We start from the raw sequence: 15,864 nt of genomic DNA on the forward strand, positions 1-15,864 counted from the left end.
CCGGCCCGGGACTGCGCATGTCTGAGGGAGAGATTGCGCATGTGCGAGGGAAAGCTCACCGCTGACCTTTCTGCTGAGGCGTTGACCAATGGGAAGGGTTGGATGACCGGAAGGACTCTGGTCCTCCAGGCAGTCAGCTCGGGCTTTGTGTGAATGGAGCTTGAACATCACACAGACTGAAACGTCCTCCTGTCCGCAACATCTGTGAGTAAAACACTTTCTTTTTTCCCCCCTTTCCATTTCTTTGCTCATTCTGATCTTCAATTGGTGACTTGCAGCAACTGAAGGGAAAGGAAGTGAATCCAGGGAGGGTGCAGACTCTGGAAAGCTTGGCCCAGGTCTCTCTCTTAAAGACATTGACATCCTTTGCTCCCTCAGCTTGACACATTTATTTGTTGAGACTCTCTCTGAAGCTCAAATACGACAATTATAAACCATCCATGAGCCCTGCCCCTGACCAGCCTGTAATATCACAGGGGCCGGTTAATCTCAGTTGTTTGGACAGCTGGTTTGTGATGCAGAGCGAGGGTTCAATTCCTGGCTGATGTTATTCAACCTTGTCTCAACCTTGTCTCTTGCCTGAGGTGTGTTGATCCTCAGGTTGAATCACCACCAGCCAGCTCTACCTCTCAATGGGGAAAGCAGCCTATGGTCATCTGGGACCTTGGCGACTTTACCTATAATCCAACAATTTAATCCACTCGACATAATCCTCACCGATTCCGAAGCCTCGCACCGTATGCACCAGATAATTCGACTTGAGCGAAAGCTTTCTCTGCATCGAAGGAGATCACCAGCCCATCCACTGTGTATTTCTGAAAAGCCTGAATCACATTCAGCAACCGTCTGACATTGTGACTGGAAAACCCTTATAAACCCAGTCTGGTTACCACCCCCCCCCACCCCCACCCCCCCCCCCCACCCCCCCACCCCCCCACCCGCCCCCCCACCCCCCCACCCGCCCCCCCCCCGCCCCCCCCACCCCCCCCCCGCCCCCCCCGCCCCCCCCCACCCCCCCCCCCGCCCCCCCCCCGCCCCCCCCACCCCCCCGCCCCCCCCCACCCGCCCCCACCCCCACCCCCCCCACCCCCCCCCACCCCCACCCCCCCCACCCCCCCCCACCCGCCCCCACCCCCCACCCCCCCACCCCCACCCCCCCCCAGTATGACATTGATTAGGGCTGGAAAGAAGGTAAAATCTCCGCCCCTCTGGTGCAAAGTTCTCCAAACATTCACATATCCCACCTCCTCACAAGTAAAGGCCGATGCCCTAGCTTGCGGGTTGGGGGTTGGGGGGGTAGGGGTGGGGGTGGGGGTGTTCCTGGTAACCGGGAGCTTATCTACCAGACGATTTAAGTGGCAGTTGAAGTCGCCAACCACAAAAGAGTTAGTTGAAGCTAGCTCTGCAAAATCCACAAAGGACTTAGTAATGAACTCCGGGAGTAATTCGGGGATCCATAAACATTCATTATTGAAGCAACATCTCCATGCACCAAACCTCTAATGATCACATATCTATCTCCTTTGTCCTTGGTGCAGGTTTCAACCTTAAAAGGGATATTTTTATTAATAAGGATTGCCACACCCCTGCTACTTGATGAAAAGGAGATGAAAAAACCTGCCCCGCCCAATCCCGCCTCAATTTAAAGTGTTCCTCATCATCCAGATGAGTTTCCTGCAAAAAAGCTATGTCGACTTTCTCCTTAAGAAAGGAGAGGACAACCATAGATTTGAGCCAGGGAAGTGGGTTTGGAAATTTTCGGAGATGAGATTGGAAAGGAATTTGGACACTAAAAGATTTATTTCTTGGGGGTCGTTTTGCGGGATTGAAGGAGCTGGGAGTGAAGTATGGGCTGGAGCAATGGAAAATATTTAGATACTTGCAGGTTCGAGAGTTTGCCAAAAAGGTGATACAGAGTTTCCCAGTAGAGCCAGCTTCCACATTGCTGGAGGAGGTGCTGACGACAGGGGGACTGGGGAAGGGGTAGTTATGGTGGTTTACGGGGCTATTTTGGAGGAGGAGAAGGCGCTGTGTGTATTGATGTTTGCCCTATGTATTGTTCTCATGTATGGAATGATCTATCTGAACTGTACACAGAACAATACTTTTCACTGTATCTCGATACAAGTGACAATTAACAAATCCAATCCTCACCATTGAGGTGATGGTATTTCTAATCTGTAAGGCTACTCCACCCCCTCTGCCATATTCTCTGTCCCTCCTGTAAACTTTATGACCGGTGTATTTTCCCAGTCCAGACCATCCTGCTACTTGTTTTTGGAACAGTATGGAGTTCCCCTGAGGCCTTCCCCTCCCCCTCCATTTATTAGTTTAAAGTCCTTCTGACCTCCCTATTTATCCTTTCCACAAGGACACTGGTCCCAGATCGGTTCAGGTGGAGACCGTCCCAACGGTACAGATTCCTCCTATCCCAATACTGATGCCAGTGCCCCGTGAAATGGAACCCCTCTTTCCCGCACCACTCCTTTAGCCACGTGTTTACTTCTGTAATTTTCTCATCCCTGTGTCAAATTTGCACGTGGCTCGTGTAATAATCCAGAGATTATATCCTTTGAGGACCTGTTCTTTAATTTTGTTCCTCGTTCCTGATTTTCCCCAAACAGGTCCTCTTTCCGAGTCTTGCAGATGTTGTTTGCCCCAACGTGGATCACAACAACTGGATCCTCCCCCTCCCTCTCCAATATCCTTTCAAGCCGGTTAGAGATGCCCCTCACCCTGGCACCCATACCATGTGGGACTCTCGGTCCTGCTTCCAAAGGATGTTGTCAGTTCCCTTAATTATAGAATCCCCGACAACTACCACTTCCTCCCCCCGCTTGAATGGCCTCCTGTACCAGGGTGCAGTGGTCAGCGAGCTCATCCTTCCTACAGTCACTGCTCCGATACCCTGCCCCTCCGAGTCCGCTCCCCGGAGACTCGGCTGCGAATCCCCGAGATAAGGTTTCTGTACTCACAGCTCCGACACTCCGTCCCTCCAAGTCCGCTCCCTGGAGACTAGGTATGGGGAATAGGTATTGGAGACGAGGTATTGGGGAATGAGAGGAAGGAATGTTCCATAGAAACTAGAATTCTCTGATCTGAATTTCTATCCTGTACTGAGTGTTGACTTTTGTAAACTCCTTTTACAGATATTACAAGAGGAGGAATTGCAGACAGAAATCTCAATTGTCACGTCTCGGTCTTACAGAGTCACTTGATACCTTGGGATCTGAGTATCATCGGCCTTTGAATCTAGAAGGAGAAATGTTTGCCCGATCTGTCGGCATCAAAAGATTTTAACTATCAGTGTGACTGGAAAAGCACCGAGACACACACACCCGAGTGAGAGTGTTCCAGAGCACTGACTGTGGAAAGAGTTTGAACCAGTTACACAGACCGAAAAAAAATCACACCATTCACAGTCTGGAAAGACCTTACACGTGTTGTGTGTGTGGACGAGGCTTCAACTGATTGTCAAATCTGGAGAGACACGAGGACACCCCACCCTGGAGAAACGGTGGAAATGTGGGGACGTGGGAAGGGATTCAGGGTTCCATCTGCACTGGAAGCTCATCGGCGCAGTCACACTGGGGAGAGGCCGTTCACCTGCTGTGTGTGGGAAGGGATTCATTCAGTTATCCGCCCTGCAGAAACACCAGCGAGTTCACACTGGGGAGAGGCCGTTCATCTGCTCCGAGTGCGAGAAGGGATTCACTCAATCATCCCACCTAAGGACACACCAGCGAGTTCACACCGGGAAGAGGCCGTTCATCTGCTGTGTGTGTGGGAAGGGATTCACTCGATCATCCGACCTGCGGAAACACCAGCGGGTTCACACTGGGGAGAGGCCGTTCATCTGCTCTGAGTGTTAGAAGGGATTCGCTCAGTTATCCGCCCTGCAGTCACACCAGCGAGTTCACACTGGGAAGAGGCCGTTCACCTGCTCTCAGTGTGAGAAGGGATTCACTACTTCATCGAGCCTGCGGAGACACCAGCTTGTTCACACTGGGGAGAAGCTGTTCACCTGCTCTCAGTGTGAGAAGGGATTCGCTCGGTCATCCGAACTGCGGATACACCAGCGAGTTCACACTGGGGAGAGGCCATTCATCTGCTCTCAGTGTGAGAAGGGATTCACTCGGTTATCCCACCTGCAGAGACATCAGAGAGTCCATACAAGGGAGAAGGCATTAACCTGCATTTAGTGAGAGAAGGGATTCAGATATCCGTACACCCTGCAGGAACCCTCGCGAGTTCACACCTGGAAGAAGCCATTCACCTGCTCTGAGCAGGGGAGACATTCAATGATCCGGACACACCAGCGGGTTATTTCTGGGGCGAGACCATTCATCTGCTCTCAATGTGGGGAGGGGTTTTGTGATTCATCACACCTGTTGTGACTCCAACAAGTTCACAATAAATTACAGATGTTGGCTCCGTTGTTATTGTTTCTGTTCTCACTGACATCCAGGACTGCATTTTGTTCATTCTGACATCTGGTGAATGGTGATGATTGGAGGGTTTCTTTCTGCTGGACTGGTCAGTCTAACACCTCTGCCTCCGGTGGGCTGACCATTTTTGAGCCTCGTTGCGATTACCTGGTTCCAAGTTTGACGAGGAGCACAGAATGAAAAGGTGTTTGCACGTTGGAAGATATTCAGTTCCCAAAGCAGCCATGTTGCCATGAAGGTGGGTTATGGTGGTTACAGGGTTCTTTTGTCTAAATTATCTGGGTGTTTCTCACATCTTCGTATCATTGGAACATAGAATCAGGAGTTGGCCGTTCAGCCCGTCGAGCCTGCTCCACCATTCAATACGATCATGGCTGATCATCCACTTCAATGCCTTTTCCCCCACACTATCCCCTTTGTGTTATTGGTGTTTAGAAATCTGTCAGTCTCTGTTTTAAACACACTCAATGACTGAGCTCCCACAGCCCTCTGGGGGTAGAGAATTCCAAAGATTCACAACTTGTAGATCTCTGTAGATCAAATGATTGCCCTGTTCTATCCCCGTATCCATGTCGATTTATTTCCCTCAAAAGCCCATCCCATTTTCTTTTGGAAACATTTCATCATCTCCGCTTCTACCCCCCTCCTCGGAAGTGGGTTTCAGGTATTTCCCAAATACTGCCAATCTCTGGTTCAAGTCTAAGATTTTCTTCAAATGTAAACGAGAATCAAAGGGCAAAGAAGGAGGCCATTAAGCTCACCATTCCCATGCTAGTTCTTTGAATGAACAATCTGATTGGTCCCATCACCCTGCAAGTTTATTTTCCTGCAGAATCTGTCCAGTTCCCTTTTGAAAGTTACAGTAGAATTTACTTCCTGCACCATTGTCAGGCAGTGAATCCCAAATCACAACAAGTCATTCTGTTTGAAATCTAATACCTTCATGAGATACTGTGTTTGGATTTTCACAGGGTATTTGAAATGCAGTGAAAGACATGGTTGTTACATAAAATCAAGTCTCAGTCTTTATGAGTTATCTTCGTGAGTGGACCGAGTGTGATATATCCAAGTTTGGGAACTAGTTCTAAAAATAAATTACATTTATTTGAGCATCACAATGGCATAGTAGTTAGCACTGTTGCCTCACAGCACCAGGGACCCATGTTCAATTCTGGCCTTGGTCACGGTCTGTGTGTGGTTTGTATATTCTCCCCATGTCTGTGTGGGTTTCCTCCGAGTGCTCTGGTTGCCTCCCACAGTCCTAAGATGTATGGGTTAGGGGGATTGGCCCTGATAAATTGCCCCTCAGTGTCCAGGGGTGTGCAGGTTAGGTTATGGGGTTACTGGTGAGTGGATATGGGTGGAGTGCTCTATGGAAGAGTCGGTGCCGACTCAATGGGCTGAATGGCCTCCTTTTGCACTCAAGGGATTCTATATCTATTTCTATAACAACTTTCATGACCACACAATCTCCTAAAGCTTTTTACAGCCTTTGAAGTACTTTCGAAGTGTAGTCACTGTTGTAATGTCCTCCCCTAATAGGCGCCGGAAGGTGGCGACTAGGGGCTTTTCACAGTAACTTCATTGAAGCCTATTGTGACAATAAGCGATTATATTATTATTATAATGTCAGAAATTCTGGGTATGCGTCATTGATAATATTTTGTTTTTAAAATCAATCACTCGTCAATCTTCACTGTTATGAGTAACAAGGTTAAGGAAACCATGTTAAACTCTGAAACGTGACTGGACCTTTATTTTAAAAATTCATTCTGTTCCAAAGCTGAGTGAGGCAAAATTGTTTCAAGTAACAAATTGTTCCAGAATTTTGTAAAGCTACAGAAGATCATATATTGCCAATGTCTGGTTCAAGTCGAAGACTCAATGTTCAATCCAATCTAGGTTAGTAAGAAAGAAAGGGATTGTCTTTCACAAAACTGTCTTTTTCAACTAGTGGATATTGTATTAACCAAATGTATTAATTAAAGATTACTGTATTAATTAGCTACCAGTCAGTAACTGATTAAGTAATGAGCCTTAATTGAGTTACAATTAAATACTCAATAATGAATCAGTAGTTATAGTAAGAGACTCAGTTTTATTTACTGTAAAAATGTAACAGCTTAATTGCTGTGCTTGTAAAGCATGTGCAATGAAGATAAATGTACTGGCAAGAGAGACCTTCAAACTTTGATTCGCCTCAACATTTGAAACTGTTTGAATAAGCGATTGTATAGAATCAGATAAAGGGATAGTATGAAACAGTTCTATTGTATTCCTGTCTAAGATAATGAGAGACGGTGGTGTCAGTAATTGGGGATCCAATTAAATTGACCCAGTGACCAAATTGACCAATGGTCATGTTATAACAGGCCCAACTCTGATGTGAAGTAATGGTCACTTTGGGGATAAAAGCAGAGGTTCTGAAGGTCTTCCTTGCTGGCCAAGTACTGAAGATTCCAGAGGCCGAGTTCCAAGGAAATTACTGTCAAAGGAGCCAGAGAGGGTTACGCTTCTACAGACTGATCACCCGCATGAAGTTGTAAAAGTCAATGTCTTAAAGTTTCTTTGAATAAACGTTTTAAATTTAACTTCAAGAGAATTCTGCCTTTGCCTTAATTGCCTTGTCTGAACCAAAGTGAATTTATTAAATGGTAAGTTGGGTGTGGCTGAAATCAATTAAGTTCCAAATAACAAGTTCAGAAAACATAAATCTTCAATTTAAAAACTTGCATTTCTATAGCACCTTTCACAACCACAGGACGTCCCAAAGTGCTTTACAGCCAATAAAGTACTTTTGAAGTGTAGTCACTGTTGCAATGTAGGAAAAGCAGCAGCCAATTTACACACAAGATCCCACACACAGCAATGTGATAATGAGCAGATGATCTGTTTTTAGTGATGTTGATTGAGGGGTAAATATTGACCAGGACACTGGGGTAACTCCCCTGCTCTTCTTCAAAATAGTGGCTGTGGGAACTTTTACACCCACCCGAGAGGGGCAGACAGGGCCTCAGTTTAACATCTTATTTGAAAGAAGGCTGTTCTGACAGTGCAGCACTCCCTCAGTGCTGGGACGAGGAATGTTGGATGTCATTTTTGTCCTCAAGTCCCTGGACTGGGATTTGAATTCTCAACCTTCTCACTCAGAGATGAGAGAGCTGCCCACTGAGCCTATAGGCTGATACTATAAACAATACAAAGTTAGAAATGGAAAGTTACCCTTTAAAATCCCCACCCTTTGCCTCCAGTGCCTAACTCTAATAATAAACACCCCAGTATAAATAACATGGATTTCACTGACAAATGTTGAAGTGTTGGTTTAGAGCCACAAGTTCTGACTTCCCATTTGAGCCTCGGGCACCTTTCTGTCTCTATTGCTCGTGTCAATGACAGCCAGGCAACAGAGCTGAGACTGAATTTACCTAAGAATAACGGGGCCTGTTCCCAGTTGGGAAACTACCATGGACGTCGCACTAATAGAGAGACAGGAAAGTGCTGGAGGACTGACTGGGAAATGGGCCTCCAACCAATTGTTATATCGGTCACTCAGAGCTAAAGAGAAACCCGTCTCTTTAAATACATATACAGGGAAGAGGCTGCAATGAAATCTGTCCCTTTTAACCTGCACAAAAGCAGGAGGCTCAGATTCACAGGGTGCAGGAGGAGACCATTCAGCCCACCAGGTCCCCGCTATATCTTTGAGAGGACTCTCCCATTCCTCCAAATGCTCTGCTCTTTCCCCAGAACCCTGAAGATTCTTCCCTTACAAGTATTTACCATTTGGAAAGATACAATTGAATCTGCTTTCAGACAGGTCAGAACAACTCGCTGTGTCAATAAATAAAATAAAATCTCATCCCCCCCCCCCCCCCCCCGGCTCCTTTGCCAATTACCTCAGAGGGATTCATTTTCTGTTAAAGAGCCTGTCAACCCCTCTCACCCACTTTCCCTGAACGACATCAATCTAATCATGAAAAATCAAATATTGTTATGATAAATGTTTATTAATGAAGCATAACATGGTTAAAAAAACAGAAAATGACTTGAGGATCAAAGACAACCAGAGTAAAAGGATATTCACAATATTCTGGATACAAATGGTTTCTCTTTAATTCATCTGTAGCCTGTTCCCTGCCCTCTTTGTGGAACACCTCCGCTCAGTCCACAAGCATGACCCTGACCTTCCGCTTGCTGCCATTAGAATTCACCACCTTGCTCTCAGGCTCACATTTCTGTCCTCAGCCTGCTGCAATGTTCCGGAGAAGCCCAACACAAGCTGGACCAACAGCCCCTCATCTTCCCATGAGGCACTTTACAGCCTTCTGGACTCAACATTGAGTTCAACAACTTCACACCCTGAACTCTCTCCTCCATTTTGATTTGTTTTTTTACCAAGTGCCAGTCTGCATTTTGTTTTCATGTTTTTTGCTTCCAGACAGAGCTGTCCTTTATTCTGCCATTAACACTTACTGTGGACCAATGCTTTGTTTCTTTTTTAAAATTTCTTTAGAGTCTTCAATTATTTTTTTCCAATTAAGGGGCAATTTAGCGTGGCCAATCCATCTACCTGCATATCTTTAGGTTGTGGAGCTGAAACCCACATAGACATGGGGCGAATGTGCAAACTCCACACGGACAGTAACCCGGGGCCAGGATCAAACCTGGGACCTCAGCGCCGTGGGCAGCTGAACCAACCACTGTCTCACCGTTCCACCCCAATGCTTTGTTTCTTTACTGCAACCAGTACCTCTCCCTTTGCCTTTTGTAACAGGACATTTTTGTCTTTTAATCTCACCCACCCTCTAACCAATCCCTGACATTCCCTTTTGTTCTACCTGACCCTTTCTCACCAGCATCAAACCCAGCACATTTCTCCCTCTCTTTAGTTCTGAAGTAAGTTACATTGGACGTGAAACGTCAACTGTTTCTCGCCCCACAGATGCTGCCAGACCTGCTGCGTTTTTCCAGTTCTTTCTGAATTTATTTTCGATCTGTCTGTAGTTGGGGAAAAACACTATTTAGTGTCCAGGAGGATACAGGGTAAACCACTGAGGACTGAGATTAGGAGAAAGTTCTTCACCCAGAGAGCGGTGAGTCTGTGGAATTTGCTACCACAGGAAGCAGTTATGGCCAAAGCATTGTATGTTTTCAAGGAGGAGTCAGATAGAGATCTTGGGGTTAAAAGGATCAAAGGACACAGGGGGAAAGTGGGAACAGGTTACTGAGTTGGATGATCAGAATGAATGGTAGAGAATGCTTAAAGGGCCTCCTCCTGCTCCTATTTTCCATGTTTCCATTTCAGTAGAAATTTTCACTCCTGTCCCGATCCCAGTTGACGTTATAACGGAACAGGAAGATCCCATAATGGAACCCTGGCTCAAAAGACTTTAACTTTTTTAAATGAAACAGAGTCACGGGGCTACTGATTAGTTTATCAATAAGAAAAAAAATTAAACATAAAAATGGATTATAATACAATCCTCCTTTACACCTCCTTCCGCTTCACCAATACACACAAGTTTTAAGACTCACATGGATGACAAAATACATTTGAAGCCCCAATGGTCTCATTGGCACAAAGTTAGTGTTTCCGGATTTCTCCTTAGAATCCCCCCAGATGATTATCATATGAGAGTTTCCAAACTCCATTCCCAAAATACTTTAAAAAATATTCCCTTGTAAGAATACCTTTACTTAGTGATCCACATTCCAAAATCCAGTCCAACTTTTCCAAAGGACCCTTTTGACTCCAATTTTTAGCAGGAAATCTGTGCCAGGATTTTGGATCAACCCATTTATGATTTCACTGTTACACAAATTCTGATATCCAACTAATACTTTACAAGTTGTTCATAGACGATATTAACACATTTTAACAGTGAGGATTTTTTTAGGAAACGTTTGTCTTGTTTTTTCACTAACCAATTCCTTCTCAGCTTTGTCTGGGGTCCCTGAACAGAATCCTGTTCTCTTTCCAGGTCTTCAGACCCAGCTATCCCCGAGTTTCCTCTGAATCGTCTTTCCTGCACATTACTCCAATGTACAGCTTTCCTTATAGCAAAGTTGAGAGAGTTGGTTTCTCTCTCCAGCTTCGAGCAGAGTTGGGAGCTGTTCCCTGCTCCGTGACCTGACTCCAACTGCCTGCAACTGCTGCTAGCTTTCAGCTATAAACTAAAGAGCAAAAGAAAGCTGTTTGCCATCTTTCAGGGCCTCTAGTTGCTCAGCAACTATCTTTTCTTTATGCGGAGCTATCTAAACACAATCATATCCTAGGATTGAAGCTAATCCCCACGTAGACAGCCTTTAACGTCTAACTACAGCTCCCTTTGAGGCACAAAACACCGACTGGCAACTATAACTTTATTCTAATGTTTATCCATACAAATATAAATACCTTAAAACTACCTTTGGTTTCCAAATACTCCCAGTTTCAAAGAGCATCAGCCCACTGGAAGCAAAGTCATGAGAACAGCCAGTCCAGCAGAAATAAATCCTCCGACCCTCCCACTTCACCAAGTGTCAAAATGAACATGGTTCAGTCCTGGATGTGATTAACAGCAGCAATAACAGCAGAATCCAACCCATGTCATCACTTGTGAACTTGCTGGTGTTTCAACAGATAGGATGACCGAGAGAATCCTTCCCACAAACAGAGCAGATGAATGGTCTCTCCCCGGTGTGAGTGCGTTGATGTTCCATCAGTACCGAAGAGGTTTTGAAGCTGCTCCCACAGTCCGAGCATTTAAAGGGTCTCTCATTGGTGTGGGTGACATTGTGTCTCAACAGGTTGGGCGAATCCCCTCCCACATCCAGTGCAGATGAACGGCCTCTCCCTGGTGTGAACTCGCTGGTGTCTCATCAGTTGGGTTGCAGAACTGAATCCCTTCCCACACTCAGAGCAGGTAAATGGTTTCTCCCCTGTGTGAACTCGCTGGTGTATCAGCAGATCGGGTGACTTAGTGAATCCCATCCCACACTCAGAGCAGGTAAACTGTCTTTCCCCGGTGTGAATGTGCTGGTGTGTCCGTAGTGTGGATGACTTTCGAAACCTCTTTGTGCAGTAAGAGCAGCTGAACGGTCTCTCCTCAGTGTGAATGCCCTGGTGGGTCATCAGCTCCCGAGAGCTTTTGAAGCCACTCCCGCAGTCAGAGCATTTAAAGGGCCTTTCATTGGTGTGAGTGACATTGTGTCTCAGCAGGCTGGAGAACTGAGTGAATCCCTTTCCACACACTGAGCAGATGAATGGCCTCTCACCGGTGTGAACTCGCCTGTGTGCCTGCAAGGTGGATAAATGAGTGAATCGGTGCCCACACATGGAGCAGGAGAAAGGCCTTTCCCTGGTGTGAACTCGCTGGTGTGTCTGCAGGGTGGATGAGTGACTGAATCCCTTCCCACACACAGAGCAGGTGAATGGCCTCTCCCCAGTGTGAATGCGTCGGTGAGTTTCCAGCTCAGATGGGGATCTGAATCTCTTCCCACAGTCCCCACATTTCCATGGCTTCTCCATGCTGCTGGTGTCCTCGTGTCTCTTAAAGTCTCGTCCCCACACAGAGCACGGATACGGTCTCTCCCCACTGTGAATGATGCAATGTTTTTTCAGGCTGTGTAACTGGTTAAAAGTCAGTGCTTTGGAACATTCTTATTGAGTGTGTGTATCTCGGTGCATTTTCAGCCACACTGATGTTTAAAATCTGAATCTGACGGAACAGAAAAACATTTCTCCTTATAGATTCAAAGGCCGATGATATTCAGGTCCTGATGAATTGAGTGACTGTCAGATCTTGATGTGATGTTTGGTTTGATGTGATATTTGGTTTGCGATTTCTGTGTGTAAATCCTCATCTTCTAATATCCTGTTAAATGTGTTTACAAAGATCATCTCAGTGTCGGTGCAGGACAGAAATTCAGAACAGACAATTCCAGTTTCTATGGAACATTCTTTCCTCTCTCATTCCCTCAAAGCTGTAAATCTCCACCCCACACACTCTGACTCCATTCTCACTCTGTTGTAACTAATATCCATACTCCCAATTCTCCTGAAGATGCTGAATCAGCTGATCAACAGATCCATGCACTTTGCAACCTGTCCTGGAAAAGGGAATCTCAAAATCTTTTGGCAACTGCCAGAGATATTTGTCCATTTGACTGGACTACAGAATTTGGGTAATGTTTCTTGCAGTGCACAAGGAGACTATTCGGTCCATTGGGTCTGCACCGGCCCTTAGAAAAAGCACTCTACCTAGGCTCACTCCCTGCCATATCCCCGTAACCCTGTGCATTGATCATGGTCAATTTACCTAACCTGGACATCTTTAGACACTACGGGACAATTTAGCATGGCCAATCCATCTAACTGCACACCATTGGACTGTAGGAGGAAATTAGAGCACCCAGAAATTGGAGCCGGAATTGAACCCATGTCTCTGGTGCTGTGAGTAGCTGTGCAACTGTGCCGCTGAACTGTATTGCTTGATTAGAAATGGGGGGTGCGGGAAGAACTTTATTCAGAGGCAATTTTTCAGAACTTCTAATTTACTGCCTATGAGGTTGGTGGAAGCTGCGATGATTATTAATTTCAAAATGGAATAGCATTGGCCCATTTAGGAACTAAACTTGCAGGGGAACATGGATATAGACGGGTAATTGTACTGACTAGTTTGCTCAACAGATTCGGTATGGTTTTGAATTAATGAATGGACGCCTTCTGTGCTACAATCACTCTGTGACTGGAAAAATATAACATAGATACACAACTATATTACAAAACTAGAAATAATAACAAATATATTTTATTACTGAACCATCAATAATATATCTAATCTGTACCATATAACAACAGTAGACATTTCTCTATCCGATATTAATTTACTGCCCCCTCAAATATCAGCCATCTCCTGGGGAAAGCAGCCCTTTAATTGTGAACATTAGGAAAGAGACCATCCTTTTAGTCAGACAAATAAATGTGTCAAGCTGAGAGAGCAAAGAATGTCAATGTCTTTAAGAGATAGAGAGAGGATGTGGGCTCCAATTTGTGGGAACCAACGGTTTGTGCCGGGGAGGTTGGATGGGGGGGTTTCAGAGGTGGCAGAGAGCACAGATTGAGAGGCGGGGGGACCTGTTTATTGGTGGGAGCTTTTCTTGTTTGGAGGAGGAGTTTGAACTCCCAGGAGGGAATGGGTTTCATTATTTGCAGGTGAAGGACATCGTACCGGAGGCAGGTTCCTTTCCGCTTCTACCGACCCAGTGGATACAGGATAAGGCAGTTTAAAAAACGAGGATGGGGGAGGGGATGGTCTCAGAAATGTATAAAGAACTTATGGCGTGGGAGGGACGCCAGACAGGGGAAGTAAAGCGCAAGCGAGAAGAAGAGCTGGATAAGGAACTACAGGCGGGTCTTTGGGAGGATGCTCTGAGTAGAGTCAAAACGTCCTCATCATGTGCCAGGCTCAGCCTGATATAATTTAAGGTGGTCCACCGGGCACACACGACTGTTGCCTGGATGAGCAAGGTTTTGTGGACTGGTGTGGGCAGTGTGCGGGAGGGCCCGCAAACCATGTCCACATGTTTTGGGCATGTCCGAAGCTTAGGGGATATTGGCGAGGATTTGCTGATGTCATGTCCATGGTTTTAAAGACAAGGATGGCAACGGGTGCAGAGGTGGCGATTTTTGGAGTGTCAGAAGACCCGGGAGTCAAGGGGACGAGAGAGGCTGACATTTTGGCCGTTGTCTCCTTGGTAGCCCAGAGACGGATCTTACTGGCACGGAGGGACTCGGAGTCCCCAAAATCGGGGGTATGGGTTAGTGACATGGTCGGGTTTCTCAGGCTTGAGAAAGTCAAGTTCGCCCAAAGAGGATCAACGTTGGGGTTCATCCAGAGGTAGCAGCCGTTTATCGACTTCTTTGAGGAAAATTAAACTGTTCGCAGATATAATAAGGGGGGGGGGGGAGGGGGTAGAGGGAGGTAGTTTAGTTTCGGCAAGATCAGTGAGTGAAGGAGGAGGGTGAGCTGGGGAACTGTGTCTGTTGGCTGGGTACAGTTGTGGGGTGGGGGGGGGTATTTACTGAGTTATGTTTACATTTGTAATTACTGTTATATAATCATAAATGCCTTCAGAAAATGTTTTTCAAAAAAAAGAGAGAGAGAGACCTGGGCCAAGCTTTCCAGAGTCTGCACCCTCCCTGGATTCACTTCCTTTCCCTTCAGTTGCTCCAAGTGACCAATTGAAGGTGAGAATGAGAAAATAAATGGAAAGAAGGAGAAAAGAAAGTGTTACTCACAGAGGCCTCCTTCTGCACTGTAGGTTCTATGTTATGTTCTAGGTTGGAGACAGGAGGACGTTTCTGTCTTTGTTCTCACTCTTCATTCACACAAAACCCGCATTCTGATTGGCTAGAGGTGCAGAGTCCTTCCGGTGTAACCTCCTCGCATTGGTCCAAATCTGAGTATGACGGTCAGGAGGTGGGCACTCCAATGTACATGCGCAGTTTCTCCTCTCCCTTGGACATGCGCAGTCCTGGGCCGCCTGCCCGCGCGGCGGATAAAGCGATTTCCCCAGCGCGGGGGGTTGTGGGAGCTGCGGTCGCCATTCTTCCTCCAGAGCCCAGCCTCCAAACTCCTGGAACTGGGATGAAAAGGGGGCAGGGCGCGGTGACCCAACTGACACAAGTACGTGCGGATAGTCACTGGATTGGTTTGTGCCGTTCCTTGACAAAACAGTTTGTTAGCTTCAGGTGGAAAGATTTAGACACCTGGGTGACATTAGGTGAGGGTGAACCTTAACCCGGGAGTCAGCATCTTCAGGGGAGGAGAACTGGGCGTTGGAGGGGATAGGGTGGAATGGAATAAGGGTGGGGGTGAGGAACTGGGAGAGTATCTGCGTTTCCTTTGTTGTTTTGGAAATAAACCTGTTCAAGGTACAACTCAGCTTTAGACCGATTCTTCCTCTGCAGACACTATTTTGAATGATGTGGAGATGCCGCTGTTGGACTGGGGTGAGAACAGTAAGAAGTCTTGCAACACCAGGTTAAAGTCCAACAGGTTTGTTTCAAGTCACTAGCTTTCGGAGCGCAGCTCCTTCATCAGGCGAGACACCTGATGAAATGATTCGAAACAAACCTGCTGGACTTTAAATTGGTGTTGTAAGACTTCTTACTATTTTGAATAACGTGGTAGCAGAGGATCAACACTAAACTTTGGTGTTTTGTTCGTGTGTAAGAAGTTTTATTCTCTCTCTCTGAGAAGAAGCACATTGCTGCTGACATTTTAGTTACAGAATGGCAGAAGGACAGGCTTTAATTATCCACGAATTTTCTCGGAGGGAGAACAATATCAGGAATGGAACAGTGAATCTGAGATGTGGACACGCGTCACTTCCATCCCCTGAAAGAGGCTGGATAGGGCTTTGGCTTCAT

The 15,864-nt window shown here is 46.3% G+C and overlaps 1 long non-coding RNA gene across 1 annotated transcript; it reads left to right on the forward strand.

Annotated features, from left to right (window-relative positions):
- The first annotated feature begins 21 nt into the window (after positions 1-21).
- Positions 22-4,430, forward strand: LOC140419948 (uncharacterized). The gene is made up of 2 exons (XR_011946105.1): positions 22-204; positions 3,150-4,430. It is a non-coding gene; the product is annotated as an uncharacterized lncRNA (long non-coding RNA).
- Positions 4,431-15,864: the final 11,434 nt, after the last annotated feature.

This window comes from Scyliorhinus torazame, chromosome 5, assembly GCF_047496885.1.
Source record: "Scyliorhinus torazame isolate Kashiwa2021f chromosome 5, sScyTor2.1, whole genome shotgun sequence".
NCBI lineage: Eukaryota > Metazoa > Chordata > Chondrichthyes > Carcharhiniformes > Scyliorhinidae > Scyliorhinus > Scyliorhinus torazame.